This window comes from Cryptomeria japonica, chromosome 7, assembly GCF_030272615.1.
Source record: "Cryptomeria japonica chromosome 7, Sugi_1.0, whole genome shotgun sequence".
In the NCBI taxonomy this organism is placed as follows: Eukaryota; Viridiplantae; Streptophyta; class Pinopsida; order Cupressales; family Cupressaceae; genus Cryptomeria; species Cryptomeria japonica.
The window spans coordinates 27077804-27099351 of record NC_081411.1 but is presented as its reverse complement, the minus strand read 5'-3'; positions in this window follow the sequence as shown (position 1 = coordinate 27099351).

The window sequence follows — 21548 nt, the reverse complement described above, 5'->3', positions numbered from 1 at the left end:
TTCCACTGTCCCTTAGCCAATCCCGACCTTCAGTCCCTGTCCCTTATCCATTCTTGGTCTTGCTTATCCTATCCATATCTTATCACTATCCATACACTCTTTTTCATTCCTTGATCTTGATCTGACGTAAGGACGCAAAATTTAAACATGGTTTCAAAAACCTCTTGACATGTCCCTCATGTCATGTCATTGCTTTACATTGTCATATCCAGTCTCTTGTCCCATCATGCAAAAGCCCTTGAAAATTGCATTCGTATTGTCTCCATAATAAAAGGCCTTTGTCTTCCCTCTATCCACCAACATTTCAGAAAGCTTATTTATCCATTTGTCATATTCCTTGCCTTGCTAGACACTGGGGGCAAAATCTGAAAAAAATCCAAAAAATTGAAAAAAGTCCTGAAAAAAGTCATAAAAATCCAAAAATGTCCTGAAAAAAGTCATCACAAATCCAAAAATGTCCTGAAATAATTCAAAAAAATTGAAAATTGTCCTGAAATAATCCATAAAAAAATTGAATAAAGTCTTGAAAAAATTCATAAAAAGTCAAATAAAGTCCTGAAAAAAATGAACACAAAAAAATTGTAAAACCCCAAAAACCAAAAACATGCATTTTTGCAATAATTATCCCTTTTGTGCATCGACAGATCACTGAGCATTCCTCCAACGACTCGCAATCAAACACTATGCTTTAACCAGATGAACTTTTTCAAACAAAACCAAACATTCAAACTGATCCAAATTGTCTTATCAATCGAATATCCACATTAAAAATCATTTGTCCTTGTCACATTATCATGGGTCTTATACAGGGTGTGGTATACTCGAAACCAGACTGTGTTCTGTCTTAGACGGGGTACCACATTTCCTGAAACCAGATAGCATGATCGTCCTATCAATACTTTCAACTTTTGACAATGAAGATCAAGATGTTTGTTTGATTTGTTTGAATTTGTGCATCTTATCTTTTTATTGATTTATTTCTGGCTTCGATCATGTTCCTATGTTGCTCGATGATGTCACTGAGTGATTTAGAGTGACCGGGATGGCTCATGGTCCTTTTCTTTTTGATTGTGATTGTCGTTTGTCTGTGATGTGTCTGTCTTTCACCAAAAGGGTTGCATTTCAGCTCTGGCCTTCAATGCCATGATGCTACGCATCCATTTTGCTAAATAAAAATAAAGGTTCTCACCTAAAAAGTGCATTACTGAAAGCAAGTTTTTCGTCATCTCTAATTGTCCTTTGTCTCATTTCTTCTTACTAACATTTCTTCCATTAGTCTGGACTAGTGCTCCGATATCCAAAAACCTATGTTGCATCCTGCATCCATTTGGTTAGTACATTTGCATTCCATCACATATTACATCAAGCATTTTATCCATTTCATATTATAAATGCATCAAAAATACAAAAAAATACATCCATACATGTTCATAAACAAGTACATAAGTCATCCATACATGCAAATAAAACACAAGTCATAACATATAGCATCTAATCATATCGATGCATTTCATATCACATATCCTAATAATATCGGAGTACAAAATCGGACTGTCTGTCCTCAGTATGGCCCGTAGGCTGACTACAACATATCAAACTACATATGTCCACTGTCTGTCATAAGGAGTACGTGCCTCTGTCACTGGGTGCTCCCTCTGTCCTCCTCATCCCCGCAATGTCCCGTAAGCCATCAAAATGCATGGAATCCAAAACATGGGTTTTTGAGATACATACCGCTTCTCCTGCGTCCTCCGGTCGTCTGAATGTGCGTACACGTTCTCCAAGGTGATCCACTGTTGGAATGCTCACCATCTGTCTGCAAGTGTCCTTGTCCAGAGCAACAAATCCTCCTCTTTAGCTAGTGCAAATGAGTCATTTTCACCCTCTTGGTCCCATTTATAGCTCTTTGTCATTGCATAGATGGACATGCGTCCTCTCCATCTTATGTTGGTCGCGGTCTTGTGCACCTTAAATTGCTTGTCCTTCACGCATCCGATCTCCAATTGTCAGTCCGTTCGATCCTATCATTTTTATCGATCAATTGGCCTCTTTTCCGCATGTTTCCGGCCAATTCCTCGAGGGGGCATGCATATGTCATTATTATTGTCTGGGGCATTTTCATTATTGTTCTTTGAAACAACGCTCAGAATCACATTGTCTCAAAGAGGGGCAAAATGTAGACACCCAAAAATGGTCAACGCTTGCGAGGTCATACTTTAACATTTGCGCATTGCCTCATTTTAGGTCATACTTTAACATTCGACAGGGTAAAATTGATCAAAATCATGACTGGATAATGTTGTCGACAAGACCAAATTTGAAGACGAGATGATTGAAGAATGTAGAAGAATGACTCGATGCTCGCAAATGATAAAAATCAAGTGCGTGACATAGGAGAAATGTTAATGCGACGCAAAAACCTAAAATGAGGCAATGCGCAAATGTTAAAGTATGACCTCGCAAGCGTTGACCATTATAGCGTAGAAATTAGGATTCATCACAAGATAAGTAGATCAAAACAAAACACAAGACATGATAGCACAATCATAAGAACACTCATTGAAATGAACCTAATTCCAAAGCACATTCAATGGAGGTATGAAAACAAAGTAGTCATGATTTTGAAAGTTTGGTAGTTTGATAGAAATTCGGGGTTCATGAAGATTCCAAGGGTTAAGGGGATTGATTGAAGAAAATTATCCAATTTATAGAGAAATTGGAGAAATGACAAGATTGGCATGATGCAATTCAAAGGGAAATTGCAAATCAATATGACAAATTATGACAAATTATGCATTTCCCATGCACAATTTGATTGATTGATAATTGATGACAAATTATGACATATTTCATGTCAAAATTGATTGATTATCAATTATGACAATTTCATGACAAATTGAAATGTCACTCCCATAGAATTAGGAGATGAATTAGGAGGGAAAAGGAATTAGAAATTTGAAAAATTAGGAAATTGAAATTGATGACAAATTAGGAATTAGAAATTGATAGAAATTAGAATTTAGGAATTACTGAATTAATTAATAATTTTTCATTTATTAATCAATTCACAAATTAGCCAATTAAATAAAGATTTAATTGTAATAAGAAGACTTAGGATTAATAAATAATTTAGTAATCCTAGAGGAAGAAATGGCAAATTAGGTTAAATGACTAAATCATAAAACCCTAGAAGACGAATTAGAAATGCGAAAATGACAATTAGGTCTTGATTGAAGATAATTAATGTCATGATTTTGAATTGATAAATGACCAATGCGACAAAATGATTTGATTGATAAATGCGCCAATTGACGAGGAACAATGAAAAATTGATCCAAATTGACATAATTGAGACAGACAACGATCGATGACAAATCGGTCGCAAAATGACAAGATTGACAAAAGGACAAGAATCGATGACAAAATAGATTGCAAAACGACAAGATTGACCACGATCGATGACAAATCGATCGCAAAATGATAAAATTGATAACGACCATGATCAATGACAAATTGATAGCAAGATGACAAGATCGAAAATGACAACGATCGATGACAAATCGATCGTAAAACGACAAGATTGAAGGATTGATGACAAATCGACAAGATTGATAAGAGGACAAAACCCTAATTAGGATTGACGATGTCCAAAATGATAAGATTGATGATAAGATTGATAAGATTGACAAGAGGACAAAACCCTAATTAGGATTGACGATGTCCAAAATGATGACAAATGAATACGCACATTGATGCGACAGGGTAAAATTGATCAAAATCATGACTGGATAATGTTGTCGACAAGACCAAATTCGAAGACGAGATGATTGAAGAATGTAGAAGAATGACTCGATGCTCGCAAATGATAAAAATCAAGTGCGTGACATAGGAGAAATGTTAATGCGACGCAAAAACCTAAAATGAGGCAATGCGCAAATGTTAAAGTATGAGCTCGCAAGCGTTGACCATTTTTGGGTGTCTACATTTTGCCCCTCTTTGAGACAATGTGATTCTGAGCGTTGTTTCAAAGAACAATAATGAAAATGCCCCAGACAATAATTTCTACGCTACAAAAACATATGCTAAAGCACTTCTGGAAGCCCCCAGAGAACCTAAGGAAGAAATATTTGGTAGTGTAGAAACTATTGAAAGCCAAATACAATCAAAGAAAAGAGTGAAAAAGGTTGAGGCAGTTGTAAGGAAATGTTCCAGACAAGCAAAGGCCATCAAAGAAGATGTGTTGAAGAAAACCAGTATAACAAAGGATGAGTTAGCACCTCCACAACCTGAAACTCACCTATCACCGGTAGGTACTTCTTCAGAGAGTGACATGCTTGCAACTTTCAAAAGAGTTGTAAGGAAAAGAGATCCCTCACCGACAACCACACCCTCACCCAGAAGGACAAGACAAAAACAACTAGCAGTGAGATCTCCAGTAAGAAAGGCTACACCAAAGAAGAAGAAACTCACACCCAAGAAGAAGAAGAGGACAAACAAAGACTTGGCCCCTCTTGATATACTGCTGAATGAAATTATAGAGGAAGGTAAATTGAAGAATATAGAGAAAATATATGACACTTTAACAGTTGATGAAAAAGAACAAGTTGGAAACAATGTTATATTGCATTTGGATATGTATAAGAAATTTTTGAGGGAAGTAGTAAATGAAATTCCAGATGAACTATTTAAGAGACTGGAAGCAAGAAGACAAGTAATAATAGAACTGGACAAGAAAATAAAGATTGAGAAGCTACTTGTTGTATATCCAGTAAATTCACCCAAAGAAATCGATGACCTAATTTCTCAAGCCAATCGATCAGTGTTTTCTACTGCACACCGGCACATTGATTTAATGGTTGGAAGAGTTAATGAGGTGACTGAGGAGACAGAAAATGGATGGGATATATTCCTAGTTGAAAAAGAAAAACAAGAAGAATACAGAAACCCCAAACCTATAAAAGTTTATCAGAAAGATAGAGACAAGGGTAAAGGTAAAGTTGGTGGACCACCTAGTATTAGGGTTAAAGACAACTTACCCCCACCTCCTTTGATTACTCCACCGGTAAAAACAACAGCTACAGAAAATCAACTGGCAGCTGAGAGTATGGATGTAGAGGATGGTAATCCTAATCCTGAAGTCTTATATACTGTGGATGTTGATACTCAAAAGATCAACATTGTGGTAGACAAAGATATAGCTGATAAAACTAAAATGGCTAGTGAGCCTCTCGTAGCTGAGAAAACTAAAAAAACACAGGAGAAATCGATAGATAACAAAGAGAAAAAGGTAGAGACTCAGACTCAGATTGAGACAATGCAACCAATAGAAAAACAAATAGAGCAAAAGGCTCTGGAATAGGAACAACAACAATAGAAACAGGAACCACAACAACAACAAGAACAGGAACATAAGGAAATAGTGCTACCGGCAACTGGAGAAGTAGAAAAACCATTGCTTAAGGAAATGCAGACACAAACAAACCTACCAGAGGTCAATACAAGCTTGGTTACTTCCACTGGCGGTACTCAGAATGTTGGTTCATCATCAGGCTACAAATCAACTAATGTGACCGAGGTACTATTAGATTCAATCAAAAAGATAATAGACTGCAACTCACAAGCTTATAAGGCAATTGATGATACCATACCAATTTTGAAGGTAATTGCTCCTAACTGTAATATAGACAATAAAGATTCTTTAGGACAACTTGATACACTATGTAAATATATCACAGAAAACATTGAGAAAATAAAGGAAGAGACATTGAAGGATAAAATAGAAATTGAAAAGTAGAAATTCTTTGATGAGCAAATAAAGAAGTGTAACAAAGATTTTGACACACTTCTACTGGAATTGTGTAATTTATTGAAAGAGTACAAAACTCTGTTCAAAGACACCTGTAAGACAAACTTTGACTGTAGATATAGACAAGAAGATGAGAAAGGTATAGGATGAGTTCAATAAACTTGCAGATAATTTTGTTAACTCACCTGATACACTATCAGTTTTTGAGGAGAAGATAACAAATTTTGAAGAAGATTTACTTAAATTGGAAAGAGAGAAAGAAAGAATAGTGAATAAGGCAAAGCATTTGAGATTAAAACTAAGTCCAAGATTGGACTATCTAGCATCACTACGAAAGGAAGTATCTGAGGCACTAATACAGGGACAAAAAACACCGGCAGAGCATTTGCAACATCTCACCGGTACAGTTAAGAGAACAGAGACAACAATAAGAGATAGTAAAAAGTTTATGGAGAGTATAAACTTGATTTTGGTGGATCTATTTCAAATTGTAACTTTCCAGTTACAAGGTTGAAACTACAAACTCTACTGACATCTTGACAACCTTTGTCATTGATGCCAAAGGGGGAGTAGTGGGATGAGAAAATTCAATATCACAGTAATCATATGCTCAGGGGGAGCACACACATTTTTGGTAACTTTTTTTGGATTTCACATTTTTTATACACTTTTGAAATTTCTCATGAGTGTTGCCATCAGTGCCAAAGGGGGAGATTGTTGGCATATGCACACTCCAATGAGACATTGTATGTGATTGAAGGTTTTGTCATTGATGGCTGTAGACACCTAAAAATGGTCAATGCTTGCGGAATCATACTTTAACATTTGTGCATTGCCTCATTTTAGGTTTTTGCATCGCATTAACATTTCTCCTATGTAACACACTTGGTCTTTATCATTTGTGAGCATCGAGTCATTCTTCTACATTCTTCAATCATCTCACTCTCAAATTTGGTCTTGTCGACAACATTATCCAGTCATGATTTTGGTCAATTATCCTGTCGTTTCAATGTGCGTGCTTCATTTGTCATTATTTGGACATCATCAATCCTACTTAGGGTTTTGTCCTCTTATCAATCTTATCATCAATCTTATCATTTTGGATATCGTCAATCCTAAATAGGGTTTTGTCCTCTAATCAATCTTGTCATCTAGCGGTCTATTTATCATCAATCCTTGTCATTTTCAATCTTGTCGTTTAATGATCGATTTGTCATCGATCGTTGTCATGTTCGATCTTGTCGTTTAACGATCGATTTGTCATCGATCGTGGTCATTTTCAATATTGTCATTTTTTGTCATCAATCCTTGTCAAATCTTGTCATTTTGCGATCGATTTTGTCATCAATTGTCGTCTTTTTCAATCGTGTCAATTTGGATCAATTTGTCATTGTTCCTCGTCAATTGGCGCATTTTCTCAATCAAAGCATTTATCAATTCAAATTCAAAATCATGATCGAATCAATTATCTTTCATCAAGACCTAATTCATCTTCTAGGGTTTCGTGATTTAATCATTTAACCTAGTTTGTCATTTCTTCCTTTAGGATTAATAAATTATTTATTTATCCTAAGTCTTCTCATCACAATTAAATGTTTATTTAATTGGATAATTATTCCTCTTTGTGAATGAATTAATTAATAAATGAAAAATTATTGATTAATTCACTAGTTTCCTAATTTTCATCATTTTCCTAATTTCTAATTTCCTAATTCCTCTTTTTCTAATTTTTCTAATTTCTTAATTCCTAATTTCAATTTCCTCCTATTTCTCTCCTAAATTCATGGAAATGACATGTCAATTTGTCATAATTTGTCGTAATTGACAATCAATCAATTTTTGATATAGAAGTTTGTCATAATTTGTCATAAATTATCAATCAACAAATTTTGCATAGAAAGTGCATAATTTGTCATAATTGACATAATTGATTTGCAATTTCCATTTGAATTGAATCATGCTAATCTTGTCATCTCTCCAATTCTTCTATAAATTGGATGATCTTCATCAATCAAAGCTAATTGGTAATCAGACTATCGAATTTCTAGTACTCTTGATCAATAATCTTGTCTACTTGCTTTCAATTATGTATGTGCACTTGTAGGTGAGATCCACAATAAAAACTATTTGAAGAGGAAAGAAGAACAATGGAGCCGCATGAAGGAAGCATTTGAATATGCATATGGTTTGCATAGTATTTACTTTTTGAATGTTTCATTTTCATGTCTCTATTGAATGTGTTTAGGATAGATCATTGCAATTTGCTTTCGTGATTGAGCTAATGGCTAATGTTTTGATAATGCTTGTGATGATTTCCTATTTCCTATGCTACATTAATTGATGAACTCGATGTGAACACTAACCTTCTAACCCCTTTACTATGTTTTTGAGTGTTTTGAAGTTGATTTACAGGTCAAAAACCCAAAAACAGGGTCGTGCAGGGTTTTCTGGGGACTTCTGCGCCTGTGTGAAGCAACTTGCGCTTGTGTTGAGCATTCTGTGCTTGTGTAGAGGACATTTTGTGCTTGTGTCATGGGTTCTGCGCCGGTGTAAAGTCTAGAACAGAGGTAAAAAATGCAGTGTTTACTTGAAATTTGTTGTGTTTTTGCATTCTGTTTTCTGTGCTTTGGATTTTGGTACTAATTATCTATGTAGAATCTTGGCATACGCATGGTAAAGACAAAAAATCAAACTACTAACATGTGTTATGCAGAATTGATAGTCAAAGACAACAAATCAAACTTCTAACTTGGGTTTTTGCAGGTTGCCTTGGAGAAACAACTAAACTTGGTGTTTGTATTTAAATGTTTTAGGCACCTAGTGATTTTTAATAGGTTGGAAAGAATGTTTTTGCTTTGATTGTTGAGTATGATATTGGAGTAGGAGAGTATGCTCTCATCCTTTTAGGGTGATCAAAAATCCAGATCTTCGATACCATGCTTTTGTCTTTGATTGTGTGTCTCCTTTAGAGGGCCTGCCTTCCCAACCACTTTGCTTTTGCAAGCAAGTGATAATTGTGAGAAGGGAATGACCCAAAGTGAGTACAACTAGAATACCTTGGCATTCTAACTCACTATAAAAAAATACCCGATGAGCGAAAGCTTTGAAGGAAGTGTTACGTGGGAATTGCAGTTACTTGGGAAGTGATGACCCTTGGACTCTTTCTCATATCAACATCTAAGTAGGGCCTCTTGGTCTAAATTGTGCTTGCGCGACTACATTTGTTTGGTATCTTGATGGGCTTAATATTTCAATCACGCTTGCGTGACATCAAGGAGTAACACTTAACAGAAATCCTTACTACACACCTTGTTTTAGAGGCCAAAAACCCTTCTAGTTGCTTTAGAAGGACAAGTTCGGATACTTGGAAGAGATACTAAGTTCGCCATGGGGAGATTTCCATGGGGACTGATGCTTGGCTGCCCTGAGAAGTGAGTGCTATGGAGGGGAGCCCGTGGGGTCAAGCATCTATGTATTCTCCTTGAATCTCATAATGAGTCTACCTCTCAAGTACCTAATGTCCTTGCTTACCATAAGAAATGTGGGAATGAGTATGATTGTCTTGAGTCTAAGTTGAAAAATCTTGTATTCTTTGCTTGTCAAAAGTTGAATTGTATCTCATTTCAAGAACAAGGCAAATTGATCCAACATAAGACTAAACACAAGAGACATTCATCCAACAAAAGTTCAACAAAGTTCAAAAACACACCTTCAAACATGGTTTGTCAAACATTGTTCAAAATCTTGTCTCAATATTCATGTCACTTACATTTAGGTTCATCCTAGGTTGCATTTTGCAAAGTTCATTGTCAACTACCAAGGTTAGGTTTCACCTAAGTCATACTCCTTTGCATATCAATAAGAGTCATCCATTTGCATGTGTCCTCTTGCATTAAAGTCATACCATTGTCATACATTCATATTTGCATACCCTAAGGCTCTTCATTAAGCTTAAGTCATTATCATATCATAGCAATTGTCCCTTTGCATATAGTTTCAAAACTAGATTTTGTCATACTTGAGTAATCCAAATCTTTGATCAACCCTAAGTCATTGTTAAGAAGTCTAGACCTTATCAACCTTTTGTCCTTTTATCATCAATGTCATTTCGTCAAACCTAGCTTAGTATCCAAGCACATAGGGGAGACATTGTCAAATTGTCCTTTTGTCACTTGGTCCTTTTGTCCTTTGAGGTCTAGACATCATTTCAATTTCCTAAGGGTCTCTTTTAGATTTGCATTCCAAAAAGTTTGTCAGAATCTTCAAAACAACAAAAACATAGGTTGCATTCTTGACATAGATCGCATTTTCATCTATTTAGTTTGCATTTAGTTGCATATCATATATTGTCTTTGAAAAATTTCCAAAAAACATTGCATTTGCATAAGTGACATGCCTGTTGAGACAAGATCAAAATCTAAAAAGATGGGCGAACCAACGTATCAACCCATGGACAACATAGCAAATTCCCAGTTTCAAACTAGTCAAACAATGCAAGTTGAAGGTTCATCAAACACATCTCTACCACCATATGGAACGGTTCAACTTGAACCACCACCATTATATGAACCAGTGTTTGTACCTATGAAACCAGGACATGGGAGTGTTCCACCAACTCCCAGAGGAAGTGCACCTTTCAATTGGAATCAGCCCAGCTTGCAACATGAAATACAAACATTGTATGAAGAACCAACTCTCTCACAAGGATTTGGTTTAGATCAAGGCATTCACCAAGAAACGAATCCAAATATCCAACCAGATTCTTCATCCAATTCTGATGATTCTGATGATGTTGACATGTTCCTTCAAAATCCAAAGATAACAAAAAAGATGGATAAGTTCTTGAGTAAGGTCTTTAAGATGTTTCCACAAAAATATCTTAACATGATGAGTAATGTGACCTCTTCAAGTGAACAAGTCAATATGCAAAAACAACAAGGTGGCGAGTTGTTAAGTTTCTCTCTGCATCCAAATGAAGAAAATGTGCAACTTGAAACTCAGCCTACCCTGATGAGTAAACGTGCTTCAAAGGCATTGACAGTGACTATTCCACAAAAGTCACCATTTGAGACAATAAATAATCCACTATTCAATGTAACACCTGCAACACAAGATGAAACAAAGACCACACAAATATTGACAAATATTCCTCAACAAGAAGTAGCTCCTAATATGTATAAAATTGGATCAAAATCTAAAATGCAGGAAAGCTTCACGACTGGAATGCCTGATATCACTAATGTCCAAAGCAATTCCATGATGCAAAAAAGTTCTTATGTCCCGTTAAATTCAATATATTTGCCAAACACTATTGCAATAGATCCTTCGATAATTGCGACACAAAGAGCTACGGATAGTGGTTTACACCAACAACAATTGTTGCAACAATTGAGTAATATACAAAAGGCACAATCGAATGTGCAAACAAGCAATGTACCATAACAACAATTTCGCATTTGACAACAAATTGCAGCGCCTTCGGCACCATTAAAAGTTAATGCAAACTTGCAACCATCACAATGGATTGGACAAGCAACACAACAAGTTAATGCAAGTGCCATATCCCATCCTAAGGAAAAGCAATGAAAACCATCTAAACAAAGTTTTTTACAATTGATGGGATATACACCATGACAACAATTGGCACAAAGTCAACAAATTCTGATCTGTCAGCCTCAACACCAACATGTGCCACAATATGTGCCAAGGCAAGCAAGCTATCCTACTTCACAACCGCAATTGGCGCCTGTGCAATATCAACAACCTACTCAATTGCAATATCAACCTAGGCTCCAAGAAGCACAACAACAAGGTCGATATCAAGGCATAGCACAACCGCAACAACAAGAGATGTACCAAGAACTTTATATGCCAGAGACACCAAAAATGACCATTTCAAAGTATCAACAACCGATCAGAAATACGATGTATCGACAAAGAATACCAACCAGGATTAATGATGGACCTCTAAAAACTGATACAATTGAGCAACAACTTGAGCAGTTGCAATGAAAAGTTGACGCATTAGAAACTAAAGGAACAAAGAAGTTGTATACAGACCAAGATTTATGTCCTAATCCATTTGACAAGAGTGTATACATGCCCCCATTCCCTAAGCATTTTGAGGCACCCAACTTTGAGAAATATAAAGGGAATGGCAATCCAAAAGATCACATTCGAGCATTTTTTGCGGCATGTACTGAAGTAAGCTATGAGGAGACATATTTAATGCAATTATTTGCATGAAGTCTCACGGGACAAGCTATGGATTGGTATTCACATCTGCCAGGAAATATAAAGACTTGGTCGGAATTGGCTTAAAAGTTTTTATCTCATTTCGCGTTCAACATCGACAGTGATATAACCATGTCAGATTTATGCAACACCAAGCAAAAGCAAGGTGAACCATTAGTGACTTTCTTGCAATGATGGTGAAGCTTGTATAGTCGTTCTTCTCTCGATATACCTGAAGAACAACAAGTGAATCTGTTTATCCAGAATTTGGTCCCAGAAATGATGTATGAGCTAAAATTGAAAAGTCCCAGTACTATAGAGAAACTTATTAAGAAAGGAATGAGCATTGAAATGGCTCTTGTAGCTAAAGGAATTATCAAGCTCAATAAGGACAATGACAACACCAATTATTCGGGGGATAGAAATAGATTTTGGTATAAGAACAAGAATGTCACTAATGATGGAGTTGTTGATGCAAGAGCGGTGAATGCAAATCAACCCCCATTCATGATCAAGAAATTGAGTGTTCCTAATATGTCAACTATGGAACAAAATCAAGCACCAATGAGCAATGTTACTCAACAGCCGCAATACCAACAACATGCTCAACAACAGCATACTCAACAATATACTCAGCAATAAGGTCAACAACAAAACCAGCAGTGCAAACCCTACCAATCATGGGATGGGCCTCCTCAACAATTTATGCCATTGGGAGAGCCTATTGAATCAGTAATGAGACAATTGATACAAGCAAAATTTATTAAGCTACCGGATATCAAGGCAGAACCAGCGGTAAAACCGCATTGGTGGAATGATAATGCGTACTGCGAGTATCATCGGTCCAAAGGACATAAAACTGCATCATGTTTTCAATTAAAACATATGATCCAAGATTTATTAGAGCAAGGAGTAATTGAGGTAGATCCACCCCATCCGACCTCTAACACTAATCATACTATTTTCAAAACTCCTTTGCTTGATCATGACAAGGGTAAAGCGTCTTCTTCCAACTCTGCTCAAACGACCAATTATGCAAATACCGGTTATAACAATGCCATTAATTGTTTTTGTGCATCCAATGAGTATGTTTCCACCCTGAAAATAAAGGAACAAGATCCTTCTTGCGCAGTCACCACTTGTCGATCTAAACTAGTCCTGAAAGGAGCTCCTGCAGCTCCTCCCAAGCCAACTCCTGTAAGTCAGTATAATCTCTTGGATCATCTAGGAAAAACACCTGCACAGATATCAATCCTAGAGTTATTGAAAATGTCTCCCATGCATTGTGCAGTCTTGGATAAAGCTTTAATTGAGTCCACTGTCCCGACAGACATTGATGTTGACCAGTTGCAAGCCCAGATTGGACATTTAGCCATTTCCCAAAATGTGGCATTTTCTGATAATGACATCTCACCTGATAAGCTCCCTCATAATGACCCTTTGCATTTAGAAGTCTTTGTTCATAACTGCAAAATCTGACGAGTCTTGATAGATGGCAGAGCGGGTCTTAATATTTGTACCTTAAGAGTGGTCATTGGCCTTGGATATATAGAAAATGACATTGATGCTTCCAAAAGAATAACAATCAAAGCATATGATGATGCTGAGCGCCCATCCAAAGGGATAATTACATTGCCTATTAGAGTTGGTCCAGTGACAGAAAACACTTTCTTGCAATTCCTTGACCTTGATCTCCCTTATAATATGATCCTTGGCTGTCCATGGATCCATGCAATGAAAGAAGTTCCATCCACCTATCATCAATGTTTAAAATATCCTTACAATGGAACTGAGATAACAATTCTGGGAGATCCTAACCCATTTCAGTTTTGTGCTACTCTAAAGGATTCTCTGCATTAGCAAGTCCCCGTCAATAGAGAGGCCAAATCACATAACTATATGGATCCTAATCAATTGTTAGATGCTGTCAAAGGAAAATTGAAGATACAAGACCAAGGGTGTGGAGAATATTCAATGGATCAAACATTCCTCATCGGGAATTTACCAATATCTCCAAAATCATATGGCAAACCGCATTTATTGCAAAAGGAGCCTAAGGTCATTATTCAATATCAGCCTCCCACTACATTTACAAGATGGGGTGAACTTGACTAAGAAACTGTAGATGATGATGTCATAGATTGGCTTTATAAAGATCCAATTGAGACCCCACCTGTCAAATTGCCAGTGGAACGCTATGGCAAAGGATTTACTATGCTGCAAAGGAAAGGATATGATGGCTGCAGTGGCTTAGGCTTGAACAACAATGGAAGGCTAGAACCTGTCATACCCAAGAGGTGACCTCCAACTTTAGGGTTAGGTTTTGTACCATTGCGAATTGGATCTACATCTACCAAAGTGCCCACATGTAGAAAAGGGCATGATTCTGACGATGAGATAACACCTGAGGATACCCGACCCGAAACTGATTCTAATGAATGGGAGTGGAGTTCTTTTTCTTCTAGCTCCTATGCCCTCGACAATGTCTTCATTGACCCTGATAATTTGCCTATGGAAGACAAACATGAAATAACTTCTCTTCCTAAAACATGTCCTCATGCTTGGATAGAGTCCTTTTGGGATCCAATCTCTGAATCTGATACAAGCAGTTCGGATAGTGATACCACAGATGTTCATATCTTTACCATATCAGCCCTCTCTCTCCTTACAATCGATGATGACATGCCCCTCATTTATCCCCAGCTTATCCAACATGGCCAACAAGAACCGCTCACATTGGACTGTTTTCAAAATGACGAAGCAATTGCAGAATTCCTTGGGCTACGGGAAGGCATACCACAAGGTGACCATAAGGCAAGATTTGCTATTGATCTAGATTCCACGGCATATTTTGGGGAGTCAACTCCCTCTTCCAGTCATCAAAATGAAAAAAGAAAAGAAATAGTCAAAAATCAAAAGAATAGATCTTTGAGTGAAAACCGTAAGGCACTATTTGATCCTACAAAAGTCAAAATAAAAGACGTACCTGCGGGTGAAAACCTCTCCGAGGTGCCCAAAGGTGGAAGAGTGGACATACCCCTATCAATTTAGGACAAATCAACATTGCTTGTGGAAATGACCGAGGAAATCAATTTGGGTACACCTGACAACCCTAAGGTCATTCATTTTGCTACTTCTCTATCACAACAGGAGAAAATAGATTTTGTCAATTTCTTTCTTGAGAAGAAGATCAGATTTGCATGGTCCTATGTAGATATGCCTGGCCTCGATCTAGAGTTGGTTCTTCATCATTTGCCACTAAAAGCTGATGCCAAGCCTGTCAAACAGAAACTCAGAAAGATGCATCCTCAGGTGGCTCTTTTGGTCAAAGTGGAACTAAAAAAATTACTAGATGTGGGCTTCATCATACCCATTGATTATGCAGACTGGATTTCGAATTTAGTACCAGTTAGAAAAGTAACTAGGGGCATCAAAATCTGCACAGATTTTAGGGACCTCAATAAAGCATGCCCTAAGGATGATTTTCCATTGCCAAACATAGACATCATAGTGGACATGACGGCTAGATACGAGATGCTTTCATTGATGGATGGTTTCTCTGGCTATAACCAAATTCGCATTGCTCCTAAAGATCAACATAAGACAACATTCACCTGTGCTTGGGGTACCTACTGTTGGAATGTGATGCCCTTCAGTCTTAAAAATGTAGGCGCAACATATCAAAGAGCAATGACGACAATTTTTCATGATTTCATGCACACTTTGATGGAGGACTATGTTGATGACTTGTTATACAAATCTGTCACCAGAGATAGTCATCTAGCCATCCTGGGCCCAATCTTTGACCGAATGGAGACCTACAAACTCAGGCTCAATCCAAAGAAGTGTGTCTTTGGTGTCACAACTGGCAAATTACTAGGATACATTGTTTCTCACCGAGGCATTGAGGTCGACCCTGCCAAAGTCAAAGCAATAATGGATATGCCTCCACCTTCAAATCTCCGACAATTAAGAAGTATGCAAGGAAAGCTCCAGTCAATTCACCGCTTCATAGCTCAGTTGGCCGACAAATGTCATCCATTCCAACATCTATTGCATAAAGGTGTCGCTTTCAAATGGACTAAGCAATGTCAATCAGCCTTTCAAGCTCTCAAAGAATATTTGCTGTCGCCACCTATCCTAATGCCTCCTATCGACGGCAAGCCATTTTTATTGTATATCTCTGCAACTGAAATGACATTAGGTGTTCTCTTGGCCCAACAAGATGAGAACGACAAAGAGTGAGCTATTTACTATATCAGTTGGACACTGGTAGGCTATGAGCTAAATTATTCAACTATTGAAAGGGCATGCTTAGCAGTGGTATTTGCAATGCAGAAACTCCGACATTATATGCTAAGCCACCAAACATTGTTGGTTGCAAAAATTGATCCCTTAAAATATTTGCTTAGCCGAGCAGCTTTGACAAGTCGCCTAGAAAAATGGGTCATGATTCTCAGTGAATTTAACATTGAGTATATGGAGTGAAAGGCGATAAAAGGACAAGTCATAGCTGATCAATTGGCAGAGGCTCCTATTTATGATGATCACCCCATGTTAACAGATTTTCTAGATGAATTTGTCTTTGCTCTTGCATCTTCTAATGAATGGAAGTTATATTTTGACGGATCCCATACCAAGTTCGGGTCTGGAGCAGGCATCTTGTTTGTCACCCCTCAAGGTGACGCTATTCCCAAATCTTACAGAATAACTTTTCATTGTACCAACAACATTGCAGAGTATGAAGCACTGGTCACAGGACTCCGAGTCGCAGTCCACTAGAACATCATGCATTTGCAAGTCTATGGAGATTCTCAATTAGTCATCTGACAAGTGAATGATGACTACAAAACAAAAGATGAAAAGCTTATTCCCTATAAGCATATGGTCGATTTCTTCAAGACCAAATTCACGGCTATCTATTTCAGTCAAGTTCCAAGAATGCAAAACAAGTCAGCAGATGCAATGGCTACGATTGCCTCCATGTTAAATATGCCAAACAATATGGACAAATGTGAATTTTTAGTTGAACAATTGCTGGTTCCTTCTTCGACATTCCAACAGTAGATGTGATGTGCCTTCTTGTTGGTCCCAACTCCCCATGGTACAATGACATATATCAATATTTGAAATCCCAAACCTTACCACCCAACCTTTCCGCTAACCAATGCCGAGCCTTTATCCGACAGACAGCCAAATATGTCATCATCGCTGACACCCTTTACCGCCGTTCCTTTGACCATACCCTCCTCAGGTGTTTGGATTCTGACGAAGCACAAACGGCTTTACATGAGGCTCACGATGGTATATGTGGGGGCCATTTCAATGGTCTAAGCTTAGCCAAAAAGTTGATTCGTGTTGGGTATTATTGGCCCACTCTGGAAAAAGATGTTCATGATTTTGTGAAGAAGTGCTACAAGTGCCAGATCCATGGAAATTATATTCATGCACCAGCCCAAGAACTTCATTATGTCGTATCTCCATGGCCCTTTTCTCAATGGGGATTGGATCTTATTGGCAAGATTCACCCGACATCTACAAATGGACATAAGTTCATCATTACAGCTACAGAGTATTTTACAAAGTGGATCGAGGCTATCCCCATGACCTATATCACAGGTGTCCAAATTTCAAAATTCTTGCTGAATTATATCATATGCCGGTATGGGTTCCCCTTGCCATAGTCACAGATAATGGTCGTCCTTTCAAGAATAAAGACGTTAAGGAACTTTGTGAAAAATTTCATATTCAACATCGTTTCTCCAATCCATACTATCCACAGGGGAATGGTCAAGCCGAAGCGTCAAATAAAACCATTATCAAGATCCTGAAGAAGGTTGTCAATGATGTTGGTCGAGATTGGCATGTCCAGTTGAATCCAGCACTATGGGCCTACCGTACTTCTATCCGCACACCTACTGGCGCAACACCTTATTCCTTGGTGTATGGTGCGGAAGCCATTTTACCTTTGGAGGTGGAGATTCCTTCCTTGCGGTTTTCCTTGCAACACCTGATTGATGATGAGACACACATAGTCTCTCGATTGCATCAGCTTGAGATGTTAGATGAGAAACGTCAGACAACCCTGACACATTTACAAGCATATCAAAATCGTCTCCATCGCTCTTATAATAAGAAAGTCAAAGGGCGACACTTCGAAGTGGGAGACCTGGTTTTGAAGGCAAATCCCAAGAATGCACAGTCTACTGACATCATCAAAGGTAAATTTGAACCCAATTGGGTTGGGCCTTTCATAGTGACTGCAGCCTACGGCTCGGGGCCATATCAGCTTGCTACCCCGGAAGGTGAACCTCTGTCCGATCCTATAAACAGTATGCATTTTCGCAAGTACTGGGCATAATTTCCTATCAGCTTTCCTTCAAATATGATCCTGAAAAAATGCAAAAAAATTGAAAAATTGAAAAAATACAAAAAGAGAAAAAAAGAAAAAGAGCAAAAAAGAGTAAAGAAAAATGATTCGCCCTCTAGTGAAAACCTGGCAAACAGGCGCTTTGGGCAAGTACCTTGGTGAAAACCTGGCAATCAGGTGCCATGTGTAACAAGATCATTGCTCCGTCATCTATCATGACTTCTCGCTATGCTTTTTCTTGGTCGATTTATCATGCCTATCTTTGTCTTGACCCAATGTTCTATTTCAGGCCTGTTATTGGTCAACATCATTGTTTCTGGTCCATATGTTTAGTCCCGGTCTATGCATGTCCTTTAGATGCGCATTGGGTGTGTTTCCCTTGTCATGATCGATCACTGGAACTTTTGCCTTTAAAAATGTCCTGAAAAAACTCTTCAAAAAAAAATAAAATCGAATAATGTCCTTAAAAAATCTTCAAAAAATCATAAAAAATCGAAAAATGTCCTGAAAAAATTGAAAAATGTCCTGAAATAATTCAAAAAAATTGAAAAATGTCTTGAAATAATTCAAAAAAAAAATTGAAAAATGTCCTGAAATAATCCCTAAAAATTGGAAAATGTCCTAAAAAAAATAAAAAAAATAAAATAAAGTCCTGAAAAAATGAACAAAAACATTTCAAAACACAAAACAAAAACAAAAAAAGCATTTTGAAATAAATTATCCCTTTTGTGCATAAGACAAATCACTGAGCATACATCCAACGACAATCCATTTCACATTGTGCTTTAATGAAATCGTGCGTTAACAGATGAACTTTTTCGATCAAACTAGACATTCAAACTGATCCAACCTGTCATATCACTCGCATATCCGTATCAAAATCGTTTGTCCTTGTTCCTATTATCATGGGTCTTATACAGGGTGTGGTATACTCGAAACCAGACTGTGTCCTGTCTTAGACGGGGTACCGCATTTCCTAAAACCAGACAGCATGATCGTCCTCTCAGCACTTTCAACTTTTGACAATGAAGATCAAGATGATTGTTTGGCTTGTTGGAATTTGTGCATCTTATCTTTTTATTTGATTTATCTTCGATCATGTTCCTATGTTGCTCGATGATGTCACTGAGTGATTTAGAGTGACCAGGATGGCTCATGATCCTGTTCTTTTTTTTCTTTGATTGCGCTTGTCGTTTGTCTGCAATGTGTCTTTCTTTTGCAAAAAGGATTGCATTTCAGCTCTGGCCTTCAATGCCATGATGCTACGCATCCATTTTGCTACATAAAAATAAAGGTTCTCACCTACAAAGTGCATTACTGAAAACAAATTTTTCTTCATCTCATTTCTTCTTACTAACATTTCTTCCGTCAGTTTGGATAGTCAGTTCGGTCTAGTGCTCCGATTTCACATCCTGCATTCATTGGTTAGTACATTTGCATTACATTGAGTATCATATCAAGCTTTTTTGCATTAAAAAAAAAACATAAAAAAAATAATATATCCATACATGTTCCACAATGGTACATCAACAGTGCATAAGTCATCCATACATGAATATAACATAAGTCATAACACATTCCATCCCATCATATCGATGCATAGCATATCACATATCACAATCATGTCGGAGTACAAAATTGGACTGCCTGTCCTAAGTATGGCCCGCAGGCTGACTACATAACATCAAGCTACATAATGTCCACTGTCTGTCCCAAGGAGCACGTGCCTCTGTCACTGGGTGCTTCCTCTATCCTCCTCATCCCTGCCATGTCTCGCAGATGATGTCCCTCTTGGTCCTGGCTATGGTGGTCTCATAGGTCCACTCAGCCCCATGTTGCTCAAAGACCTCCGAGAGCGTGACTTGCTCTCTATCCTCGATCGTGCCCGATATGAAGGTGCTCTCTACTCTGGTGGAACAACACCCTCATATAGTGTCCTCCAATACAGTCTCTCCTCTCCGGTCTCTACCAGCATCTGTGCCATCTCCCGTGCACTAGCATCCCTAATTGACCCAATGAACTCAGTGACTCTTTGTCCCTCTCGCTGTGCCTACGTTATTGCTGTATCTCATTCTATCCTCAAGATGGCATTTTGTCTCTCCAATGTTGCAATATAATCCTACTGACTCGCTATGGTAGCCTTGCACATCTCCATCTCCTCTATCCTAGCTGTCTCCGACTCTATGGGAATATCCTACAATGACTCTTGATCAACTGAGTCTAGCTCATCATCGTCCTCCCCACCATCATCTCCATCATCATCTTCCCCACCATCATCTCCCTCATCCTCATCATCACCCTCATCATCCTCCTCGTCCTCATCATCTCCCTCCTCTCTTGTGAGTGGGAAGTCCTCTTGTCTCCTCGGTACTGGAATATCAGGATCAGTCAATGGCACTGGTCGTCGTTGTGCAAACCATTGCTCATACTCCTCTGTCATCCCAGCATCCACCATATCTGACCTCCAATCCCACTATCTCTACTGTAACTGTGCAAAATTGGCATATGCTATGTGTGGCTGAATCATACTCCCCCACTGACTCGTCTCTCTATGAGATCGGGCAAACTGAGCCATCCTCCTGGGTACATCCTGCCTCTCTCCAAACTGTCGTCTGACTCTCTTTGGTAGGTACATCTTGATCGCCCTCTGGCGGTTCACTGGTTGCCCAATCAAGTACCTCTCCTGTCTACAATATGGTAACTCATCACTATCATCTGACCATCCGGGGCAATCTCGATATGGCCTCCATATGAACTCTCTCAGTCTATCTAGCTCATGTCGCCAGTATAATATGTATCCAAACGGACCCTATCTCAGTGCTCCACCATAGCAATACACATATGGTCAGTGTGGTACTACCTATCTATCTGTAATCGATCGACATATGGCTATGTGCTCGAATGCCCATACCTGTAGCAATGTGACTCCACAGCTCAGAGTCTGAACCCCCTGATATGCTATCTGATGTAGCTGAAAATACAACATAGCAAGCACATATAGTCCCCATGCATACACTGTCCCCTCTGTCGCCATCCACTCTAACACTCTTCCCCATCCAATAGGGAATCCATGTCCTCGTCTATCCCCTGCTAGAAGACATGCTATCACAACTGCTATCACCACATATCGTCGGTCAT